This window comes from Camellia sinensis, chromosome 12 (assembly GCF_055761805.1).
Source record: "Camellia sinensis isolate YWXY chromosome 12, ASM5576180v1, whole genome shotgun sequence".
In the NCBI taxonomy this organism is placed as follows: domain Eukaryota; kingdom Viridiplantae; phylum Streptophyta; class Magnoliopsida; order Ericales; family Theaceae; genus Camellia; species Camellia sinensis.
In genome coordinates, this window is record NC_138972.1 from 64,915,784 (window position 1) to 64,942,357 (window position 26,574).

A 26,574-nucleotide genomic window follows, 5' to 3' on the forward strand; every position below is an offset into this window, starting at 1 on the left:
GTGCCCCTTCCGAGGTACCTATTCCTTTGCCTGTCGTGGGTATAAAGGATCCGATGATAGAGTAGACAAACGGGGCGGCAGAGGATATTGTTGCTGACATCGCCGCAGAGGAGATATACCCTCCAGACCCTGATGAGTCACCACCACTGAGGGTAAGGCCATTCGACCCAGCTACCTACCACCCACGCACACATGCGATGGCTCCCAGTGGTATGTTGAGGTTTGAGGAATTTTCCCGGGGCATGCCTGAGTACTTTCTCCTACGTGAGCGCTCATCACATCTCTCATATGATGCTTTTGAGGTAAGAACCTTTATTCCTTCATGTACTTTGCTTTAACTGTCACACTCCAAATCCAGGCATAACCGGTCGTAGCCCACAGGAACGTAGCCCAAAGCACACTTAAGCCTAAACATGAACCCAAAATCACAAAGAATAAATGTGATGACAGCCCATAAATAAATGAATCAAAACCCAAACTAGTGACAACTCACAAGTATAAATAGTAAAACCATCCATAACCAACTTCTAAAAATATATACTAAATGAAACACAAACAGCCCATAAAATAAAATAATTCTAAATGAACCTCAATAAAAATAAAAAGAAATACGCACAAACTTGACATAACAATCTAAAACAAAATAAATAAATGTCCTAGAGGTCCATGCAATTGAGTCCCTGCGACGCCATGAGTCCACTCTAAGTCCTTCTAACACCTGGAAGTGATAAACAACTAAGTCAGCTGATAGCTCAGTAAGTAGCAACATAGATAGTAAATACAGTTTTGAAAACAGAGTTCAATTCCAAAAAAAGATATATCACAGTTCAACAGTGTGGGGGCCGAGAAGAGGGAGTTGTAGAGATTCCAGATAGTCGAATCTCGGAGAGTCAAGATTCGAAGCACTCGACAATTGGCTCGCAAGCTCAAATTCAACCCTATTCAGCCAAATAACCGATTAGCCAAGGGGCCGAGTGAAGGTCGGTCTATTATAAAATGTGCCGAATATGAGTTAGAAATGGACCTAATCCCGAGGCCCATGGAAGAAAAGATATAAATAGTAGAACATCAGCCAGAAAGAGGTATGGGAGAATTGTTGTGCTTAACTTAGAATACAAGCATTCTTGAGTGTGGATTCTGACTTGTCCGTCGGAGTGCTAATTCTGACACCCCCGACCGGAGTGTTTATTCCTTTTCAGGTGACCAGAAGAGGATCACGAGCGTTCTCCAGGATCTGAAGAGTATTTCCAAACCACATCTCCACAATTCCGACTTGTCCGTCGGAGTGCTAATTCCGGCACTCCCGACCGGAGTGTTTATTCCTTTTCAAGTGACCAGAAGAGGATCACGAGCGTTCTCCAGGATCTGAAGAGTATTTCCCAACCACATCTTCACAATTCTGACTTGTCCGTCGGAGTGCTAATTCCGGCACCCCCGACCGGAGTGTTTATTCCTTTTCAGGTGACCAAAAGAGGATCACAAGCATTCTCCAGGATTTGAAGAGTATTTCCAAACCACATCTCCACAAACAGTTAAAATACTCATGTCTCTCAAGAACATGATAAATGACATTTTTCACTTAAAACAGAGTACAACATCAACACCAATAATTTTCTGGGTACCAAGAATAACAAGTAACGTGCCACAATGTTCTCAAGGCAAAAGCCCCGTTGGATCCAATATCGAACCAAGAGTCATCCTCGGGGTGGCAACCTGGGCCTTTTCTCTAAGACGATCTGATTGAAGGTCACCTAGCCTAGCCTAGGTCTTTTCCTTACAATCGTTGAGTACTAGAGTCATCATGGCCCAACTCGAATTCGTTCCCTAGTGGCCAGAGTCACCATACAGAGTGGAATAATTTCCCTGGACTAAAATATACAGATTGTCCTAATAATCAATATACATCAGTTTCGCAAAACATGGTAGTTCACCATTATAAACATAAAATCATAACAAACAGTTTACAGTATGCCAAGTTTACACATGTTTCAGAAATAATTTAATTCCATTGATAATATAATAATTTATCAAAACAGTTTAGTCCTGAAATAACAATTTAATTTTTCAACAGTTCAGGATAGGAGAACATTTATAAAAATATGCAACATGTAACTACTCATCTAAAAACGGAATAATGTAATCCTCGAATACAGTATAAAAGTCCGACTAGTGCCTTAAACCAAGTATGAAAATTACACCTCACTACTAATTTAAAAATACTAAAGAATAAGAAACTAAGTAACCCAAAACTAAAGCGCACTAACACGGCTCAACCCAACTCACCATTACTCTTAAATATTACCTAAGCTCATGTTCTTCAAGGTCTAAAATCACTTATGACAGGTTCAGAATGAAACTCTAAATTAAAAGTAACTTTAAGATAAAACAGAATTTTAGACAAGTTTGCCCAATCTATTCGCTAACTTTGAAAATTAAAAACTCACTCCACGCTGTTAGAAAAATTCAAAAACCCTCCAGATATCAACTAATATAACCTAAGTTTCAAACCCAATTGATTTTACTTGATTTTCTTATCAAAATAATTAATACAATTAATTATGTCCAAACAGATTGTTTTCTGCAGCACTTTAAAGAAATTAATGGTTCTCTTAGTATACACGAGCAATCAACGCAAGGCCAAAAATTTAAAATACTAGACTCGTAACCAGTTCTAATGACACTGATTTGATAATTTTCAGATTTATACCCAAAGAGAACGATACTTTCGAAGTTACTATTTTACACCAATTTTCTGGACAGATTTGAACGCACCATTTAATATAAATTTTGACTCCCAAAAATTATGAGAAAATTCTGATATGCAATTCAATATGTAATTAATCTATTAAAAAAAATTTAGTTCAAAATTCATCCGTTTGATATGATTCCTCGATTTTTAAAGTTTGTGATTTTGTGCAGAATTTTGGAACTAAGAATTACACCCATTCTTTATGCATGAATTTAACTCGCCAAATTTCTTAATAGTATATATCTATATACACAAAATACATACACCTACAACCTCTCCATTAATGAATTGAATCATAAAATAGAATAAGGATAAAGAACAAAAATAAAAGAAAGAAGAAAGTTGGAAACCTACCACACACCCAAAAGTTCTTCTTTGATTGCAATTTCTTTTTTTTCTTCTCTCTCTCTCTCTCCTGTGGCTGCTATATGTTGAAAATGTTGTGGAAAACAATTATAATAAGGGTTAGGGCTTTTGTTAGGAAAACTAGGGTTGTTTTTTATATATCTAAACAAAAGGTTTTAAATTATTATCTCTTTATATTATTTTATTTTCTCTCTCCATTAATTTAAATAAAATACAAATATTATTAGATCAAAATATGCTTACTAATTTGCCCCCTATTTTTTTCTAAATAATAAGGGATTGTTTGGGGTGACCTAAATAAGTGTACTTATTGTCTTTTTTGACTAAAAAGTTGAGAAAAAAAATATGGATGTTTGGGTTAACTTTGACTTTTCATGAAAAAATATGTATTAAAAAATTGTATAAATAAGTGTGTAGGAGAAGATAGGGTAGTACACCGTACAGATTGGCTGTCACGCCCTAACAATCGGGAACATCAAATAATATATTAACCATTAAATACAGGGTTTATCTAAGGTTACAAGAGTAGGAAACGTCACTAATGAGTCATTTGGATAATAACCAAGCAAGATCCTAGGAAGGTCAAAGGAGTCAAAATAGCCTCCCTTCAAAATCCAACCACCTTAGATAGCAAAGCTACATTTTTGACAGATCTTGACAAGGTATTAACACAAGGCCTACATGAATTGACGAGGTATAAAGATAGGTTACAAATGTCATATATATACAAATTACAAAATCATGTCCTAAATACAACATGGGATCTATCACTTACAATCTCAAAACACATTTACAAACTAGTTTCTAATCCTCTTAGGGTAGCCGTACGTCCTCAAATGCTTCAGTTTTGCCTTCGACCAGTCTAATAGTCTTCAATACCTAGCATGAAACGCCATGAGCTTTGAATGCCTAGTAAACGCACACACACCCCGTCCCTTTTTCCCGTTCCAATACACCATCATTTTTATAGCGAGCAAGTAATGAAATATGATGTTCAAGTCAATAATAGCAATTTTAGTAACTGAGGAAAGGAACGTGTCATTCAAATAGATAACAAAGGTTATAATGTTAGTGGTTAGTATTCTAGAAATCTCCCAAAGAGATTTCATCCTCCCAACCATAAGAATTGGACACCGGACTATTTGGAACTCCCACTTTTGCTGCTTTGTTGCAGAATTAACCTCGGATGCCTACCAACGGTTATATACCACGTAGTGCCAACCGCAGGGCCTCAAAAGGGACAGTGAAAAGAAAAAAGTTTTATCTCCCGAATCCAACCTTATCCTTCCAAAAAGTTTTATCCTCCAGAATGTCCCATCCGAACCCAACCTTATCTCACCAATCAAACCATCGCAAAGAGTCCAAATATGTCTGTTCCATTCTAGGGTTTACGCGAAAACTGCTTGCGCAAGACTTAACCTTCAATTAGAGAGCACGTCCCACCAACCCATTCATAACACATTATCATTTCTTCATTATTCAAGTGATCAAAAACCCAATATCATCCCAATTAAGTTTTCCATTTGGATTAATGCTTTAAGTCGAGTTAGAACAAACTCAACAAGATAGTAATATCCACATAAGCATGAGCATCATTAAAATGAAGAAGATACGGAATATAACCATAACACATGAAATACCATACCAAGACATGATCATCAACTCATAAGCATATTCATGAATACAAAAACATAAAACACTCATGCAAAACTAAATTTACAAATTCAGTACCATTTAAAGATTAAAATCAAAAGGGTTATTTTAGAATTTTACCGAACTCGGCCTTCCTATGGTTTGTAGAGAATTTAATCTAACTTTCAGAACATGTTTCTGAAATGTGATAGCTTTTCTAAATTTTTAGTTATTTAAGAAAGGTTCAAGCGCTGCCCAAATTCGTCGACCGTTACAAAAATTGGAGTTTCTCACAAATCGTTCACTCGTTTTCAATTAAAAAAATCTTAGTTGAAAGATAACTCCTTAAGGAAGATTTTTACATAAAATAGACGTCCAGAAGATTTTTCTACATTTTTCTAGAAATTTCAAAAGTTTGATGAAAAACAGATTTTTCTGGCACAGTTCTTGAAAAAGAAATTTGGTGAGAAAAGAGGTCAACTAGGGGAAATTTTTCACTTATCTTGTGATGAAAAATTGCTAAATAATATGTATTAAACTCATAAATTTAAGGTGAATGTGTGCCTTTGGAAATTTTGAGAGTTTGATATAGAAAAAAGTAGTCTTATACCGATTAAGAGAAATACAAGAAAGGTAGAATCAAGGCTCAATTCCTTTCATTTTTAACATGAGAATACCATCAAAACACATCTGAAATGAATGTTTAAAACTTCTACGAGCATGTATTTGAAAAAGAAAAATAAAAGAGAGAGTTGTGTTGTAGCTTACTCAAATGCTTATGGAACTAGTTTTGCAAGACTTGCTCTCTTTCTCTTCTTTCTCCCTCCTATAAGCTTACTCTCCACTCCTCTCCCTCTCTCTATGGCATGTGAGTGTGTGGGTGCGGTGTTTGATGGTCAAATAGATGGAGGATGGTGGTGTATTTATAGAGAATTTGGTATGAAAAGTCCCAAATGCACATTGGTTCCAATTCAATTGAATAGTGCCTTAATTTAGTTTAAATGTAATGGAATGAGGGAGGATTAGAACCTTAATTATGTATTTAATTATGATCAAGTTAGGTTTAGGGCTAATTTAAATACCTTCTAGTTAGAAGTACACACACATATATAGCAAATCTTTATAGGTACCAAAGTTATTATTGCTCCAAGATTTCAAGGGATTTGTTTGTACTAAAGTACAATGATTATAGCCTAGGAGGTATGATGGCTAGCCATGTCATGGTGAATTGATGGACTTGTTTTGCATTTTTTTTTTTTTTTGTGTACAAATCTTGGAAATTGTAAAATATAATGTTAAAAAACGATTTTAGGGTACAAGTGTATATATAAATATATAATGGTACTTGTTTGGGGTCAATTTGTGATTTAATAAAAATGTGAGGGCTTGGGCTCAATTAAAATATCTATTTCAAGTGAAGAGTTAATAAATTAGTGTTTAGGAAAAATAATTCGGTTTGTATGATCTTGCTTTGAATTTAAAGGTAAATAACCGAACGAAGACGGTGAAAACTAGAAGTTAAGGTTTAGGGCGATTAATCTAAAATTTGAGAGTTAAATAATTAATATTAGAGTGTTAGAAATAATTTCTAAGCTTCCAGGGTCAATTAGGGTTTGTATGGGTTCGTCCGTGATGCATTTTCGGCTTTAGGGTTTAATTTGCGAACAATCAACGAATTAAGGGCTTTGTTATAATAACTCAAAATTTAGGGACCTAATAAGGTTTACAAAAGTTAGGGGTCTCACATTGGCAGTGCAGCTGACTGGGTGAATACATGGAAAAAGATTGCCTCATTTTCGGGCTTTGATTGGATGGTGTTGTTCGGCCCGTGGGTGCCCACCACGGGTCCCTTTTTTCTAATCGGAACCATTTAATATGTAAAACTCGTCAAGTACTATATGCTTGTAAAAAATCACGTTGATTGGATATCAATAGCTATCTGATCGTATTAGTTTTTTGGTCAACTGTTAACTATAACACCATCTAATTTTTATGCAAAACTGATTTGATCATGTAGTTAGCGATATCCAATACACGTTGATCTTTTACAGACATATAGTACTAGACGAGTTCTACATCTTGACGGTTCGGATTATCAAAACGAGACCCATGGTGGGCCCCTACGGGCCCAACTTTACTCTCCAACTTAGTGAATGTATACATGAAAAAAAAAAAATAAATAAATAAATCTTCCTTTCCCCGCAGGTGGCTTAACATCAGTACATTGATGGGTAAGAAGTTGATTTATATTTTAATATTTGTATATTAATTTTTTTATATTTTTTTTGGTGAATAGTGATAACTTTTTAACTTTTTTACTTTTTTGGTAACTTTTTGACTTTTTTTACACTTGCCAAACCAGTCCTAAATCTTGCCTCCAAATTAAAAACTTTCACCATAAATTTATTTTATGTTTTAAAATTAATTAAAAGACAATCCAATAATATTTAATTTGCACTTAAAGATTCACAAGCAAAATATTTGAGATTGTAAAATAATTATTACTTAATTATTTACTTTATTTTTATATTCAGGTTCTCACATTAACACTCATTACAGTCTTTCATCTGGACATGCACTAAACAAATTCTTTTTTTGCCACAGGGTGACGCGTATGCATGGAGAGGATATGGCGCCGTGACAGTGAGGGACTCGTGTCAGGAGCTCCCTGCTCGAGTCCGGGAGATGGTCGATGAGGTAGGCTCCGGCTTATTGTGCTCTGGGCTCTCTCAACTACAGGCGAGCCGGCCTTTGCTCGACGCCCTACTGGAGAGGTGGTGGGACACCATCAACTCCTTCCACTTCTCCACTACCATGGAGATGACGATGAAGCCCTATGATTTCTCCATGATCACTACGAGTAGGGGGTGATCTGATCTCCTTTGATCTAGACATGGGTCAGTGGCGAGCTGCTTAGGTCCATCTCCTGGGAGCATGCCATCCTTTGGATAGGTTGTCCATGGTGAGGTACAGTTGATTTTATGACCATTTCCACGAGAGTCAGCCGGAGACTGAGGAGTGGATAGAGCAGTACACCCGTGGATTCTTGATCTATCTTCTCGGCACCACCTTGTTCGTGAACAGATAGAACACCGTAGGTCTGTATCTTCTCATCGCTTTGGTGGTGCTGTTGCGTGTCCGCTATTATGATTGGGGTGGTGCTGGCCTTGCCACCCTATATGGCTATATGAGCTCTGGTAAGGGAAACATGGTTGGGGGCTATTGGAGAGCTTGAAAGGTATGCCTTGCACTTCCATTTCAATTTCTGTTGTAAATTATGCTTTCTGCTATGCATTTTCTTCCTTTATTTCTGTTTGCAACCTATTGACGACCGCCAGTATGTGATCGTGGTCGGAATCAAGGGGAGACCGGCTACACAAATGACAAGTGCAGCCCCTCCAGCATTAGGGTCAACCGCAGTAGCTGCACCTCTAACGGCGAGTACATGTGCAACACCACCAGCGCGAACCCTGATCAAAGGTGGCATGAGATTGGTCCGGATGAAGGTAGTGTAGTCCCCGACTCCGGGGAATAGATCGGCATCCTGCCCCGCCATAAATGTCACGATAGCCTCGACAGGAAGACAATCGGGGATCCTCATAAAGAGAGAAGGGGGAACAAGACCAATGGGGTCAGATAGGCCCAGAGTCTGGAGCCTAAAGCGCTCCCCCAAGTACTAGGTCCTGTAAAAGGGACCCTCCAACAGAATTCACAACCAGGAGGTATCCCAGGAACCTGCATACTCGTCCCTCGTCCCAGTGGGCATGACCACCCCTGGTGGCCAGGTAACCTGCAAACAAAAGATTCATGATCGAAGTCAGTTGTCAGAGTATGGAATGGAAGCAATAGAGATGGAATAGAATGGGTATGAGTTTCAGATCACCTTGCGTGCCGTCACTATATCGCAATAAGAGGCGACAGTAGATGAAGGTGTTGACATTGCATCGTCGGGGGCAACACTTGTTGTCATACTGCCTTGAGTGAGGCACAACTACCTCCACCTCATCTCTCAGAACCGGAGCAAGGTACCAAATTCCACTTGAGCGCCCTGGAGAAGCATGAGTATGCTAGGGACCCTAACATCCAGCATGTATGCACTTTGTTCTGCCATTTGTATTTCACATTCTCTTTTCTCTGTATATTGATATTCAAACTCACTTGTAGATACCGGTGGTTTATGTGGACAGCCTCCTCGAGTTGGTCAACTCCTTGGTCCACATGGTGCGGAAAAGGAAAGCACTGCTCACTTACCACGGTCATCAGGTATCTCTTTTGTCTCATCTAACATGCACTGATTTCTCTTCACCATATTCATACTGCATCTGTACCACACTGTTCTGATACTCTGTTTCTCACAATGGTTCTTTTTAGCCTCCGCCTGCACCAACGGCACCTGTGGCACCCCCTTCTGCTGCGAGGAGGAGAGACAGACGAGCACCCGCACGCGGCAGGAGGGAGGGCGGAGGTAGAGGCAGGGACAAAGGTGCCCGGAATCAGAGCCAGAGTGGAGATAGTGAGTCTCGGGGTGTAAGGGCCTTCATCATCTGCAGAGGAATTGATTACCATGAAGAAATTGAAAGGAATGACTTATTTGGAATGGGCACATGCCAGTAAAGTATTTCTGCATAAGAGAAAGAGTGAAATTTATTACAGTCCTACCTCCCCCTGCAAGGGGATTCCACACATGATGATTAGTTAAGTGGGAATTCGATTATTAAGTGAGCTCTGCTACAGTTTAGAACACTTTTTTTTTCTTTTTTTGAGAAAAAGACGAAGAATATTATTAAGAACGATCAAGAAAAGAGAAAGACGACAAGGATGTGAGTTTTCTGAATAATAATCTGTATGTTCAAATTGTGTACTAATACAAAGAATACATCTGATTATATAGTAAACCTAACCCTAAGACTAAAAAAGGAAACGCTGCCATATATATACACCCAAAACACTACCATATATATACACCTTTACAATCTCTCAGAAAAGGAAACACTACCATATATATAAAAACCTAACCTAATATTCTCACACATTCGCTGAAACTCAAGGTGTTGTAGCAAAAAACACTAAGAGTTTGCCGAGAAATAATTGAAACCGAGCAGTGATGAGAGTCTTAGTAAAAAAAGTCAGCAAGTTGCAGAGCTAAAGAGACAAAAAGAAGCGAGATAGAGCCAAACTGCAAATGTTGACGGACAAAGTGACAATCAATCTCAATGTGCTTTGTTCGCTCATGGAAAACAGATGCAAACTCTCCACCACATAGAGGTCTCTAATTCTACGACCAACCCCAATCTGTCACTTGGACATCCGATCTTGCACAGAACAGATAAAAGAATAAAAGATAACATCAAAACTAGAAGCATCAAGCTGACTGATAGATAATAAACTGACAAATAACTAAGAAACATATAAGACAAATGGAATAAAGATAGCAGACATAGCAGACGGTAGGACAAACCCCACAGATATAACAAACATACTAAACCCATTAGCAACATTAACAGTAATAGGAAATGGAGGAGGAAATGGAGGAGGAGTACGCCGCTGGCTCTGACTGCATGAACGGCGGGGTTGGGTGCACTCACTATGGTCTCCTACTCCAGCTACACCCTTCCTTTTGACATGTCGCTTAAGATCCTCCATCTTCGCCGCCATTCTCCGGATGACGGCGTCTTGGTCCCTTAGCTTGTGTTCCAGTCGCCTGGCGTGCGATTCTCTCCGCCGCCGGTGACCGTCTGGACTCCGTGAATGTCCAAAACTTCTTCCGCGCTTATCCCGCGCGTCTCTTGAATGTCCTCCTGGAGAAGTTTCCAGGTCCGCCATAAGAGGAATGGCGGGATGTCCTTCTCTCCGTCTGCCTAACTCCGAGGTAACTTCGTCGATGGCAGACAACGGAATCTCGTCGTTGTTCGCCATGGATGGCGATCAGACGAGCCTGGAAGACAAGGTTTTGTCTTTCAAAGTTCCCACAGACGGCGCCAATTGTGTGGGGAGCAAATATTCAGGCAAGCCCGCACTCCTTTCTTCCAAGCTCCAGTCTGTCTGATCGACCTGCGAGCACAACAGCGGTGAGCTACCCGGCGCTGTGTGGCCGGAAAACCCCTCCGACGATCAAGTTAGACACACACACAGGGATAGAGAGAGAAAGAGAGGACTGAGTTGTGTTTAGTGTAAATCTCACCAAATGTTCATCTGCTCAGCATGGGGGGCGCAGACTCGCTTATATACCTTCTGCGCCCCAAATCTACTCTCATCCGTCTCTCGACACGTGGTACTGCTATCCCATCTGTCAGCACAAATCTTGCTGAACACCACCTAACCAAGCTGTCGGCCCACTCTACTGGGAGCTCGGCAGCCGGGCTGCATCTTCTCGGCTATCAACGGCCGTGCTATGCAACTGGCCAGAGCACTCCGCTCGCCGCGCTTAATGAGGACCGAGCTTGGCTGCATCCCGGCAGAGCCTAGCTTGGGACAGCTCATGCTGGTTTGCCGTCGGCCTTCCTGCCAGGCTAACTCATGAACCCCGGTCCAACCACACCTTTCCTGGCGCCGGACATCTCACTTGACTGGCCTCTTCACCATGCAGCTATGTAACTCGGTCCAACCACGCGTTGCCTTAACCGAGCAAATCCTTTCAGCACAGGACCGCGCTACCTCGGCCCAATCTTGTCCGGCCCAAATCTGTCCAGCCATTACCACGGCCCAATCCAGATCATAAATCTCCCTCTCATGTACAATCTCTCAAAAAAGGAAACACTGCCATATATATAAACCTAACCTAATATTCTCACAAAAGAGTCCTCAAACAAGAAGCTCTAGAACAACAACGACAAAAACAAAAACAAAAAAGCCCAAAACTAGGAATAGAAAATAGCAACCCAAACCCTAGAAATTCAGAAAAATAGAACTCCTCTAAAAGGCTTAGACACAAAAGCCCAAAGCGAAGTTGATCTTTGTGAGTCTCTTAAACAAATTTGGGATTCTCTTGCAGACTCTTTTTCACATCAAAGTAATGTTTCTCAAATATATGAGAAGATTTTTTTACCAATAAGCAATATTGACAACAGTTGTCTGGCTGTTACAGCACTCTAAAAAAATTTGTGAGATCATATATCACAACATAGGCTTTTTACCACTGATTTGAACAACAAAAACAACCTTGGGAAAAGTTTATGATTGCATCATGACTGTCTAGATTAGATTCAAATTTGCAGGGCTTTAAAGATCATTTTCTTGCTAGTGAGACTTTACCCACTACCACTTCATTAGCATCTTCTACTTTAGTTTCTAGCAATTGAATACAGGATAGTTCTTGCAATGATTTTTGTGATGGCCTTGGTAAGCGTAATTCTCAAGGTGTTCCTGTGGTGGTGGTTCACATGGACATGGTAATAAGTGTGACCATTGTAGTTCCACCAACCATACTGAACCATAGTGCTACACCTACACAACAAATTTCCACTCATAGACATGTGACTCCTGCTTTTGATTTTCATAATGCACTCACTACTCAAATTAGTAATCTTGTTGAGCTTGTCCAAACATTTCTTCCCTCGTCTTTTACTGCCACCTTGGCTTATTCAGGTAATATTGCATGTATTGCCAATTCACACCAACCTTGGCTCATAGATTCCAGAGCTTGTTCTCATATGTCTAGTAATTCTTTTTTTTTTCCTCTTCGACTCCTGTTACACCACATATTGTCTCGATTAATGGATCTTTAGGTCCTATTAGCAGGAAAGGTGCTCTTCAACCCACTAAGTTATTACAATCTGTTATCAATTCCTTTCAAGCCGAAGATTGGGGCTGGAATTTCGATTATGAAGAAGGAGATTCCATGACTGATGGCGGCAAGAGTTTGTGATGATCAAAAGAGAGAAAAAGAGGTTCCAACTAGTTTGACTTGTTCGTTGAAGCTCCAATTGTCTAGGTTCAAATTGTGAGGTGAACGAAGGAGGCTATTAGCTAGGGTTTGAAGGAAGGTCAAACACACAACATTATAAGGACAAGCTAGGATATTACAGAGGTAGCATTAAAATTCAAATTAAAAAAAAAATTAATAAACAAAAGAGGAGGACATTCAATGAAATGCATTCTTATTACAAACTAACATGAAGACACTAAATTGAATAATATAAAAGCAATGAGGAGTAAAAATTAACTTTTTATTTCAACATACCAAATTGTCAGTAGGACCAACATTTGGCTGGAGAGGGATCGAAGCCATGTGTGACACATTAATTTCAACAGTGATTGGTGTAGAAGCCCCAAAATCATTTCGACTAAACCGATTAATGGGCTCATCTTGCCAAGGTCACAATGATGCAAAATTTTCTGCTAGGGGGAAAGATGTGAAAGAAGGTAGAAAACCCACATTGACCTGGTGGGAGACACTAGTCCTTGGCAATAGATGCTGGCAAAGTTGCAAATGAACAATACAATAATCAAATAACAGCAAAAAAAAGACAAGGGTAAGTAAATAGTTAACCATGCACATAAAAACTCGACATTCAAAATGGGTGGACCAGCGGAATTCAAAAGCCACTTCAAAATTATTCCCTAATCTGACTCCAGAATCTTGAAAGACTTATCTATTGTATGTACGAATATTTATTATTTACATAAGCTTCAAAATGTTAATAAGAGAGCCAGAAAATGAGCCTAGCAGCTCTCAGCTTGTAAATGATTTGTTCAACCGAAAAAATAAAAAATAAAAGCAACGGTGAGCAGCATTTAAGGATCACTTTATAATGAGCTGAGTCCAAGCAATCTTAAGCTGGGCTCAACAAGCTTTGAGCAAAGCATATATAAATATTATATGTCCATAACCATAGGGAACAATTGGAATTGATGTTTATATTATAACTCCTCTTACAACCAGGGCCTAGAGTTTTCCATTCTATTCCCATCTCTGTCGCTCTCTCTCAAGTCCCACCTTTTTCAAAGCATTTTTGTGCTGTCTCATTTAGACTATTCCCCAATGCAGGTCCCCTACAAGCCAGGGTGTTGGGTAGAGGTAGACTGGATATAAACCTAACCATTGGCAAAATTTTAATTGTCTGCCCTTAGACTTGAACCAGCATTCTCTAATTCGAGTTCAGATTTAGGTCTAACTGGGGCTGCAAATAAAGTGAGTTGTTCACAAAACACTTGTCAGTGTGCCTTCAAACTCATTCAACACAGAAATGAGCCCAGCTCCAGCTCAATTTCAAGACTTGTTTCATAGACGAGCTGAGCTCGATCTTTAGTGAGCTCACCTAAGTAGACTCATGAATGACGACAAATGTTTCCTTGAAAGGGCACAACACATGAACAAAATAGAATGCATTGGATTTTTGCTTGTATAGTTTTGATAAGTGAGCCAAACTTATCAGGTTCTTTGACATTTCTTAATTGTAGACTTGTACTTGTAGCCCCACAAGAACATGCCAAAGCTTTCTGTCAGAGTTTGGGTAAGATAAAGTTTTCAACATCATGAGCCAAGCTAGAGCTACCTGCATACTGTTAGAGTATTCGAGTGCTTATATTGTGGTAAGGGCACTATTTTAATCTTCTACTGTTTTAATAAAAATGTGCTAAGGTGGAGGATTTGATAGAATACAGAAAAGCTATTTGTCTAATTCTCTTCTTGTCTTCCCTTATTTCTCTACCCTTCTCTTTGTATTTAACACTTCAACTTGGTATCAGAGCACTCTATACCAATCCTAGAAGCCATAACAGATCTCCAAAGACTGTTGACACATAATAATAGAGTGTTGATGTCAGCAACTTATGATGATATCAACAGCCAATGTACGGCAAGTACCCTTTCTGAATTCTCTCTCCCTTCCCTCCTGATAATTATTGTGATTTTCCTTTTTCCTTTTTTTCTTTTTTTTTTCTTTTTTTGAGGTTGTTTGTTGCAACTTTTCTATTTCAAAGCATTTTCAGTTTTTTACCCCTATTTTTTGATCCACAAGATGTAGACTAGTCCATACAGTTTGATGATTGGGATTCCTTCTATGGAGCCAAAATACATTGTACAAGTCTCTTTTGGTGTTTTTTTGATGATGTGGTGGTCTTGGGATTTTTTTTGGAGTCGGCAATGAGAGAAGTTGTGTTTGGCAGTCAAGCTCTCGCCCTATTTACATTGTTTGGCTCTTCCTATGGCCTTGTTCTCTGATTGGTTGATTATCCTTGGCTGGACCTCCTTTGCTTTGGTAGTGCATATGTTGGTTCACAGTGGGCTTGGTACAAGATTTTTGCTTTTGTAAACTTGTTGGCTGACTATGGCTGAGCAAAACTCCCTTTACTTCAAGATGATGATTTACCAAAATCGATTACCATGAAGAAATTGAAAGGATTGATTTATTTGGCATGGGCACATGCCAGTAAAGTATTTCTGCATAGGAAAAAGAGTGAAATTTATTACAGCCCTACCTCCCCCACCAGGGGATTCCACACATGATGATTGGTTGAGTGGGAATTCAATTATTATGTGAGAAGCTCTGCTACAGTTTGGAACCACTTTTTTTATTTTTTTTGAAAAAGTGATGAAGAATATTATTAAGCACAATCAAGAAAAGAGAAAGACGACAAGGAGTCCTCAAACAAGAAGTTCTAGAACAACAACAAAAACAAAAACAAAAACAAAAAAACCCAAAACTAGGAACGGCAAATAGCAGCCCAATCCCTAGAAATCAAGAAAAATAGAACTCCTCTAAAAGGCTTAGACACAAAAGCCCAAAGCAAAGTTGATCTTTGTGAGTCTCTTAAACAAATTTGAGATTCTCTTTGTGAGAACCCGAATATAAAAATTAAGTAAATAATTAAATAATAATATTACAATCTCAAATATTTTGGTGGTGAATTCTAAGGTGCAAATTAAATATTTGGAGGGTCTTTCAATTAATTTTAAAACCTAAAATAAATTTATGGTGAAAGTATTTAATTTAGAGGTAAGATTTATTATAAAAAAATAGAGAGAGAGGAGGGTGTGACTTGAACTCTAGACCACAAGGTTAATATATAAGACTTCTACCATTTGAGTTACATGTAACTTATACATATGTTTTGTATATTTATCTATTTATTTGACCTATGTGTGCCCATCACTAGTATAAAATAAAATAAACATAAACCCTACTCTATTATTTGTTCACCACATAGGGCAACAACATAGCAGCCACAGGAGAGGGTTTGAGAGAAGGAAATAAAGAAGAAGATGTTGCAATCAAAGAACTTATGGGTGTGTTGTGTTGTGTGTGATCATCAAAGGTTAGCCCTCCTAGGTTTTCTTCTCTTCTTTCTTTGTTCTATCCTTATTCTATAATTATTTTATTCATTCATGGAGGTGTATTATATATATACTGTTAAGAAATTTGAAGAGTTAAATTCATGTATAAAGAATGGGTATTATTCTTAGTTAAAAAAAATTTGCGCATAATCACGAACTTTAAAAATCAAGAAATCATATCCAACGGATGAATTTTAATCTGAAATTTTTACAGTAGATCAACTACATATTCAATTGCATATCTGAATTTTTTCATAATTTTTGAGAGTCAAAATCCATATAAATTGAGGTATTCAAATCTGTCCAGGAAACCAGTCCGAAACAGTAAATTCGGGAGTGTTGTTCTCTTTGGGTATAAATCCAAAAATTATCAAATTAGTGTCATTAGAACCAGTTACGAGTCTAGTTTCGTACGTTTTTGGCCTTGCATTGATTTCTCTTGTATATTAAGAGAACCGTCAATTTCTTTAAAGTGCTGCAGAAAACAACCTGTTTGGATATAATAAATTGTAGATAATTATTTTGATAAGAAAATCAATTGAAACCAATTGGGTTTGAAACTTACGATATATTAGTTGATATCTGGAGGTTTTTGGAATTTTTTGAATAGTGTGGAGTGAGTTTTGTAATTTTCAAAGTTAGCGAATAGGTTGGGAAGACTTGTTTGAAATTCTGTTTTATTTTAAAGTCACAATTAGTTAAGTTTTGATCGGAATCTATGTCTTGGGTGATTTTAGACCTTGAAGAACATGAACTTAGGTAATATGTAACAGTAACGGTGAGTTGGGTTGAGCCGTGTTAGTGCGCTTTAGTTGAGGTTACTTAGTTCCTATTTTTTTGTATTTTTAAATTAGTAGTGATGTGTAGTTTTCATATTGGTTCAGGGCACTAGTTGGACTTTCATACTTTATTCGAGGATTATATTATATCGTTTTCAGGTGCGTAGTTTCATGCTACATATTTTTATAAATGTTCCCCTACCCTAAACTATTGGAAAATTAAATTGTTGTTTCATGATTAAACTGCTTTGATAAATTATTATATTATCAATTGAATCAAATTATTTCTGAAACATGTGTGAACTTGGCATACTGTAAACTATTTGTTTTGGTCTCATGTTTATAATGATGAACCACCATGTTTTGCGAAACTGATGTGTATTGATTATTGGGACCATGTGTGTATTTAGTCCAGGGAAATTATTCCACTGTGTGTGGTGACTCTGGCCACTAGGGAACAGATCCGGGTTGGGCCGTGATGACTCTAGTGCTCAACGATTGTAAGGAAAAGACCTTTAAAAACAACTAGGTGACCTTCAATCGGATCGTCTTTGAGAAAAGGCCCAGGTGCCACCCTGAGGATGACTCTTAGTTCGGTATTGGATCCAACGGGGCTTATAGCCTTGAGAACTGTGTGGCAGATTATTTGTTTTTCTTGGTACCCAGAAAATTATTGGTGTTCATGTTATAATCTGTTTTAAGTGAAAAATGTCGTTTATCATGTTCTTGCGAGACATGAGTATTTTAAGTGTTGAATTGTGGAACCTTCTTTTTGAAACAGATTGTATTTACCAAACTGTATGCCAATCTAGTTTCTGTGATATATATCTTATTTTGGAATTGAACCCTGTTTTTAAAACTGTATTTACTATCCATGTTGCTACTCACTGAGCTATCAGCTGACTTAGTTGTTTACCATTTCCAGGTATTAGGAGGACTTAGAGTGGACTCATGGCGTAGCAGGGACTCAATTGCATGGACCTCTAGGGCATTTATTTAATTTGTTTTAGGTTTCTTTGTCGGATTTTGTGCATACATTGTGGTTGGGTTTTATTTAGAATTATTTTATTTTGTGGGCAGTTTGTGTCCCATTTAGTATATATATATTTTTAGGAAGTTGGTTATGACTTGTTTTGCACTTGTGGCATATCACTGGATTGAGTTTTGATTTATTTATTTCTGGGCTATCATCACATTTATTCTTTATGGTTTTGGGTTCATGTTTAGGCTTACGTGTGCCTTGGGCTAAGTCCCTGTGGGCCACGGCCGGTCATGCCCGGATTTGGGGTGTGACACTCTTGCAGACTCTTTTTCACATCAAAGTAATGTTTCTCAAATATATGAGAAGATTTTTTTACCAATAATTAGTATCGACAACAGTTGTCTGGCTATTACAGCACTCTAAAAAAATTTGTGAGATCAATTATCACAACATAGGCTTTTTACCACTGAGTTGAAACAACAAAAGCAACCTTGGGAAAAGTTTATGATTGCATCATGGCTGTCTAGATTAGATTCAAATTTGCAGGGCTTTAAAGATCATTTTCTTGCTGGTGAGACTTTACCCACTACCTCTTCATTAGCATCTTCAACTTTAGTTTCTAGCAATTGAAGACGGGATAGTTCTTGTAGTGATTTCGTGATGGCCTTGGTAAGCGTGATTTGCAAGGTGGTTCCTACGGTGGTGGTTCACATGGACGTGGTAAAAAGTGTGACCATATTGTGGTTCCACTAACCATACTGAACCATGGTGCTACACTGCCACAACAAATTTCCACTGGTGGACATGTGACTCCTGCTTTTGATTCTCATAATGCACTCACTACTCAAATTAGTAATCATGTTGAGCTTGTCCAAACATTTCTTCCCTCGTCTTTTACTGCCACCTTGACTTATTCAGGTAATATTGCATGTGTAGCCAATTCACCCCAACCTTGGCCCATAGATTCCAGAGCTTGCTCTCTTATGTTTGGTAATTCATATCTTTTTTCTACTTCGACTGCTGTTACACCACATATTGTCTCGGTCAATGGATCTTCAGGTCCTATTAGTAGGATAGGTGTTCTTCAACCCACTAAGTCATTACAATCTGTTATCAATTCCTTTCGAGACGAAGACTGGGGCTGGAATTTCTATTACGAAGAAGGAGATTCCATGACTGATGGCAGCAAGAGTTTGTGATGATCGAAAGAGAGAAAAAGAGGTTCCAACTAGTTCACCTTGTTCGTTGAGGCTCCAATGGTCTAGGTTCGAATTGTGAGGTGAAGCAAGGAGGCTGTTAGCTAGGGTTCGAAGGAAGGTCATCCAACTAGTGTTTCAAATTTGATTGGCGATGAAGTCAAACGCCAACAGAGAGAAATGATTTGCCAATGGATCTGGTTGACAACAATTCCAATGATGATGACAATGATTCTGGTAACTATGGTTTCAGAAAAGTCCAAGCTCTAGTAACCATGTTAGCAGTGATTGGAAAAGAGAAAAAGGACTTAATGGCTGCCCAGTTATTGCCTAAGAAAATTACATAATACAAAAGAACCTAATAAACAATGATACCCTAAGAAAAGTGAAGCAAATGACAATAATTAAACTACCCTCAAGTATTAATATATTATAGGAATACGTATCTCAACGATCACACACGTATCTCAAAGATTAATACTAAAGTAAAATCTAAAAAACCGTTTTCTTAGCTCCTTTAGCCATGTTCTTCGAATGGAAGAATGCACCAGCTAAGGAACATTTTAACCATCCAAAAAATCTGAGAATGGTGAACAGAGGAAGAGACGGTGGCTGGATTCCGGTAGTGAGGCAATGGAAAGGAGGTGGAGCACAAAATAAGGAAGCACAACATGGTCTTATCACTGTCTTTGTGGACAACATCCCGTCAACTATGGACGCCAAAGCTCTGTACAAACTCTTCATCAAATTCGGGATTGTGAAGGATACTTACATTCCTTTCAAAAGAAGGAAAGTGACCAATTCAAGATTCGGGTTTGTGCGGTATAACTGTAGCATAGCAGCATCTGTCGCAATCCAAAAAGGAAATGGGCTCTTGGTGGATGACTCTATGCTAGAGGTCAAACTAGCTGCTTATGACAGAAATAGCAGAAGTGAACAGAGTAAGAAAAAGCTTCAGCCTCCCAGAAGATTCTCGAATACGATCAATTTCAAGGGTAAGGATGCACTTGTAGGGCACAGATCTTTTGCTGAAGTCCTAAAGGGTGACACCTCTGCAGCGGAAGATAACACAAACACAAACATAACCATAAAAGCCAAAGAAGAGGGCAATGGTTGGCTGTACGAAAGTGCTATTGTTAGATTCAACAACGAACATTCCACTCACAACATCCTAAACGTCCTGGAGGAGAAAGGGATGGAGCAGATAGAAGTCAGAAAAGGAGGAGGTAGAGATGTAATTATCTCCTTTAACTCTACTAGTGATCTGCAATCAAACATTGGCAAGATCAAAGAGTGGTTCAAGGACGTGAGCCAATCTGTGATAGAATGGAGGCCAGATTATCATCTGCAACAAGAGCGGTGTGTGTGGTTGAGATGCTATGGTATTCCCCTTCATCTTTGGACTAGGGCTACTCTTAACAGCATTGGCAATATCTGGGGCACTATTCTCAGCATAGACGGTGACGTTTGTCACCCAAAATCCTTCTCTTATGCTACGATTAGAGTGGCTACCGTATGCATGGAGCTAATCAATAAAACTATTACTCTAGAGTGTAAGGGCTATCCTCATCCCATCCTTGTTTGTGAAGACCATCTAGCCGATTCTAGTAGATTGAAGCCCTTCGGCATGAACGACTCCAGCCCCACTGAAACCTGCTTCAGTGATGAAGGTAGGATCCTTCCAGCAGCAGCGGCTTGGGTGAAGATTGATGGTGATGAGGTGGCAGAAAGGAGAGCCTTGATTGGTGCTGACCTGGCTTGCACAAATGAGGTTGTGCAGAGGAAGGTGCTTCCTGACAGTCACATAGCTGAAGAAGTGGGTACTGTTGTCGAGGAGACCCCCTGTAAAGATGGTTCCAGCAGAGAAAAAGTAGCATGCGTTGAGGGGTTTTCGATGGATGGGTCAGAGCTAAATTCAAAAATTAATGATGGCAAGTTCAGGTGTGCTCAGCAAGCTTTCTCTTCTGATCATATTAGCAGGTATGATTTTAATAATGGTATTGGACCTAATATCAATTTGGACGAAAATTTGGCTAATGAACCTCTTACTAGTCTTGGGCCTAGCATTGGGCCTGGCATTAATTTGGAAGTTTTCTTGGCCCACTCTCCTAGTGGCCCTGAAATTCTACCCCAGCCCATTGACTCTGATAATGTCAACCCTCTAAGCAACGGCATATTAGCCCATGTGCATTCTGTTAGTCCCCTTTCCAAGTCAAGACCTACTGGGTTATTACCCATGAACCTCATTCATTCGGCCAAAGCTAAAACCCCTATCCTTAATACAAAGTCTCTGCAGTCTGAAAAGAAAAAAGGGAAAAAGAAGGCTCATATAGAGGGCTTTACCAGCTTTGCTAGATTCCATGGCTATAGAACTGCAGCAGCTCACAAGCACTCCTCTAAGTCAGTTATTTTCAGTCCAGCAGCTTCTGCTTTTGCTCAATCTGATCTATCTGATGGTAGCTCATCTTCGAACAATGATCTATTTGAGGAGGCCAAAGCCACTATACACTTGGGGAAATGCTTAGGCATCAACTACAATAGGAAAGAAGACACTGTGTTGAGCAAGATAATTGATTTAGAGCTTAAAGACAAGGACAGAATCTCTGATAAGGGGCAGGATCAGAAATAAGCTTCTGCTCAGGGGAGCCTTGAGCTAGCCATTTTGTTTATCTATGAAGCTATTATCTTGGAACATTAGGGGTTTGGGTAAATCTGAGAAGAAGGGAAGAATTAAAAGACTGCTAAAGGACAAACATGTTGATATTGTTTTTTTCCAAGAAACCAAGCAAGCCGTGGACTCTGAAAATGTTGCTAGAAAGCTTTGGGGGTGCAGAAATATGGAATTCATGTCTGTGGATCCTGTAGGCTCTGCTGGTGGACTTCTATGCATATGGGACCCTTCAGTGTTCCAAGTATCTGGTTGCTGCTGCACTAGGAGATATATATTACTTTCTGGCTCTTTGTATAATTCCTTTGATTGTGTTTTGATAAACATATATGCACCAAATAACCCCTCTGCTAGATCATCTTTTTGGGCGGGTATAGTCAAGCTTAAGGATCACTTTCCTGCACCTTGGTGCATGGGCGGAGACTTCAATGAAATTAGACATATAGGTGAGAGGGTTGGCTGCTCCAGGAGAGACATGGGGATGAAACATTTTAATGAGTTTATTGAGCAATGTGAGCTCCATGACTTACCTCTTCATGGTAGGAAATACACTTGGTGCAATGCCCAGGAAGCTGAGAAATGGAGCCGCATAGACAGAGTACTCCTCAACCCAGAATGGTTGATAAGCTTCAGAATGAAGTTATGGGGCCTGCCTCGACTAGTTTCTGATCACTGTCCTCTGCTGTTGATGGAAGATGAAAGAGACTGGGGTCCCAAGCCTTTCAAGTTTCTCAATGCCTGGACTCTCCATCCAAGTTTCTCTAAGTTCTTTGTTAACATTTGGAGCAGCACTACTGTTACAGGGTGGGCCGGATTCAGAATTGTTCAAAAATTAAAGCAGCTAAAGACAGAGTTAAAAAAATGGAATGTTGAAGTGTTTGGACATGTCACATCCAAACTCAAGGCTTTAGAGGCGGAATTGCATACATTAGACATCTTAGCAGAGGATGGACTCTTGGATGATTCTGGGAGGTCAAGAAGAAGAGTGGTCAGAGGTGAAATGTGGCATTTGCTCAGAATGGTGGAGTGGATTTGGCACCAAAAATCCAGATTGAACTAGACCCTAAATGGGGATAAGAATACTAGATTCTTCCATGTTTTTGCTAATACCAGACACAGTAGAAACATGATCAGCTCTATAGTAGTTAACGACGTGTCTTATGAGGATCCTAGCAGGGTTCAATTAGAGGTCTACCAACACTTCAAGAAGTTATTGTTTGCTGAGGATTGGGTCAAAAGACCTGTCTTGGGAGGGCCATTCAACACCATTGAGGCAGACTATGTTTCTCATCATCTGGTTGCAGAATTCAGTGAAGCTGAGGTGTTGGCTGCAATTAAGGATTGTAATAATAACAAAGCCCCAGGCCCCGATGGTTTCAATCTGTTGTGTTATCAGAAATTTTTGAAGACTATGAAGCCTGAGATCATGCAATTCTTTGCAGAGTTCCACACAAATAGCAAACTGACTTATGGGATTAATAGTATTTTCATTAGTTTAATTCCTAAGTTGGAAAATCCCTCCGGCCTATCTGATTACAGACCCATTAGTCTTGTATGCTCCATGTACAAAATTTTGGCAAAAGTGTTAACACATAGACTGAAGCCAGCTCTATCCTCAATTATTGGTGAAACTCAAACTGCTTTCATAGGTGGAAGAAACATCCTTGAAATTCTATCTGGGCTTAGAATTAATTATCACAAAAGCGTGGTGTGTGGTGTCGGTGTGTCTGATACTTTATTGCTCTCCTTTGCACATCTTCTTAACTGTAAAGTCCATAGCCTTCCTTTGAAATTTCTGGGACTGCCTCTAGGTGCCAATCCTGGTAAAAAATCTACCTGGAAGCCCGTGATTGACAAGATCAGATCTAAACTCTCAGGGTGGAAGAGGAAACTGCTATCTTTTGTAGGTAGATTAACCCTAATCAAGTCTACTCTATCTAGTTTACCAGTTTACTTTCTTTCTTTGTTTAAGATGCCAGAAGGTGTGGCAAGAGAATTCGAAAAGATTGAGGCAGCTTTTTTATGGGGCAGTAATGATCTTAAAAGGAAAGTGCATTTAGTGAAATGGGGGGAGGTAACCAAAAGCTTGGACCAAGGGGGCCTGGGTATCAGAAGAATAAGAGATATGAATGCTTGTCTATTGCTCAAATGGTGGTGGAAATTTGGAACTCAAGTAAACTTTCTTTGGAGGAGAGCTATATGTAGCAAATACAATATTGATGAGGCTAGTTGGCATCCACCTTTAAAGTCCTCCTACAAACATTCTAGAGTTTGGAAGGACATATTATCTATTGGGATTCATAGCACAAATATTTACAATTTCTATATAGATAACTGCCAAATCCAAGTGGGGGATGAGAGTAGGATTAAATTTTGGCATGACAGATGGTGTGGCAGCTCTAGTCTCAAGTCTACTTTTCCCCTTCTCTTTAATCTTTCAACAGATAAAGAAGGTTCTCTACAACAATTCATGGCAAGAAAATCTAGCCCAAACAATTGGAATTTTCCTACTAGGAGAGTGCTTTTCAGTTGGGAATTGGAAGAAGAAGCTAACTTACTTGGTCTACTATCTTCAGCTCCATCTCTGTCAATCGGCAGGGCTGATCATCTTATCTGGGCTTCTGCATCTGCAAGTCCTGGTGTATTTTTCGTGTCCTTTCTCTACTCTGCCTCTAACTCTATCCTAGGGCCTCATTTTAACATTTGCAAGCATATTTGGAATGGGGCTGTCCCCCCTAAGGTTTCATTCTTTACTTGGCTGGCCTGGAAAAACAAAATCAAGACAGCAGTGTTTATGCACAGAATTGGCATCTTAGAGGCTTCTGCTTCTCTCATCTGCCCATTTTGTCGTTCTGAACCTGAATCTGCTGTCCATATCTTGCTTCATTGCCCATTTTCTTGGTTGATTTGGTCATCTATAATTAATGAGTGGGGGTTCTCTTGGTGCATTCAAGGATCAGTGGATGATCTCCTCCAATGGTGGATGACTGTCAAGCTCAAAAATTTTGATAGGTTAATTTGGAGAGCCATCCCCCTTATTGTTCTTTGGTCGCTTTGGAAACTTAGGAATGAATGTGTCTTTGCAGAGGCTCAACCTAGTCTCTCTGGCTTGAGTGAAAATATCAAAATTAGAGCAATACTTTGGCTGAAAGCATCTATTAAAGATCTTCCTTATTCCGTTGATGATTTAATTTTCAATTGGCGTCAAATCAGAGGATGTTCTTAACTGTTCTGAGCTGCTTTGTGTTGAAATCTGGGTCTTGTATGGATGTCCTGTGGAGTTTGTTAACATGTAGTCAGTCTGTAGTCTTCTGGAGCAGTTTAGTTTCTGGATGAGTGGCAGTCAAGTCCAATTTCTTAGAACTCTGGGTCTGGGCTGCTAGCCTGCAGCTGCTAATCTGATTTGTTCTGCTAGGTATAACAGGGCTGCTGAGAAAGTTGATCTGAGCACCTAGTGCAATCAGAGTTTATGGATGTTAATTAGTGGAGTGCTAGGTTGGTCTGTCAAGGTTCAAAAATGCATCATTATTGGGTATTGGTTTTGGTCACTGATTTTACTGAGTTTTTAGAATGATTAAAGGGTTGCAGTATTGTTCATGGGAATTCAAGGAGTGTAGTTCAAGGGCAATGCAGGTTCAAGACTGATCTGTGCTGGTTTCTTCTCTGGTTGAAGGCATTGCAGGTTCAAGGCTAATGGATTGTGCTGGGTTTCTCTGGTGTTGAATGGATGCTTGGGTGCTGTCAAATGGATGCTCTGTGATGGAAGGGTGTGATCTGATCTGATCTACTGGTAAACCGGTGCTGCATGTCTAATTTAGTTTTGTGCTGCTGTGATGCTTGGGTGTTATTGCTTCTTTGTTTCGCTATGTTCTTTGGTCTTCAGACAGAGCATCTCTGTTTTGCACCAGTGTTGTTGCGATGCTGTCTCCAATTCCTCATGGATGCTTTGTGATGGAAGGGTGTGATTTAGTGTTGTGGAGCTCACAAATAAACTGCTGCTGCATGTCTATTAGGTGGTTGCTGTGCTGCCGTTTCTTTGCTTTTTTTTGCTTTTTTTTTGCTTTTTTTGCTTTTTTTTTGCTTTTTTTTGTTGGTCTCTGACCAACTAGGAGGTTGGAGCTTAATCTAACTCTATCATCCTCTTTATTGATGTTGTCTATCATATGTAATCTATATGTGGTTCACCAATAAAGTTTTCTTTTGCCGATCAAAAAAAAAATGTAGTGCAAGAATAAGTACTTTTAAGTGTGTAAACCAAAGTAATTATTTTCAAAGATTCAATTAAGAACTACAATAGAAGAAAATTTTGCACCAAACATTTCCCAATGTAAAACATTTATGTTGAGAAAATCAAATAATTAACAAGATTTTTCTTCTCAGAAAATCCCTTCTTCCCTAGTTTCATTTTACGCTGGCAGGAATCATTGAATGCTATCATGATGACAATAACACATCAAGGAGCCTTCAATGGAAGTATATACCATAACAGGCTACAATCTTCAAATATATGCACATAAAATTTTAGAACGTGTGAGTCACCTAGTTCTGTTTTTAAAGTGCAGCCTGCTACTTCTAGTTAGTGGGTCTGTAACGTGAACAATCTAACAAAGCTACGAGTTCAAATTTAAAAATCAACCAATAAATGTTCCCATTGTCAAATATGCTACATATGCAAGACACAAAGACACACACACATCCAACAAATTCTACTATAAATATTGTACCTATTATAATAAACAAGTTAGAGAAGCATCACCTGCTCTCTAGACATTTCTTCTTTCCACTGGTCCTGATATTTCTGGAATAACAGAATAAGAGTGCTTTGCAAATCAAGAGGCAGATCAGGTGGAAACAGCTTCAGAATATCATCACCGGTGAAGTTCTCATTTACACATTTTCTGATAAGCGAATAAAGGCATGCCAGAAC

The 26,574-nt window shown here is 39.0% G+C and overlaps 1 long non-coding RNA gene across 2 annotated transcripts; it reads right to left on the reverse strand.

The window, feature by feature from the left end:
* Positions 1–439: 439 nt before the first annotated feature.
* On the reverse strand, positions 440–26,569 carry LOC145804168 (uncharacterized). Of its 2 annotated transcripts, none has more exons than XR_014345792.1 (3): positions 26,404–26,569; positions 12,927–13,160; positions 440–718 (listed from the first exon to the last, which is right to left on the reverse strand). It is a non-coding gene; the product is annotated as an uncharacterized LOC145804168 (long non-coding RNA). The 2 variants fall into 2 exon arrangements; XR_014345793.1 differs by lacking the exon at positions 440–718 and adding an exon at positions 3,595–3,994.
* Positions 26,570–26,574: the final 5 nt, after the last annotated feature.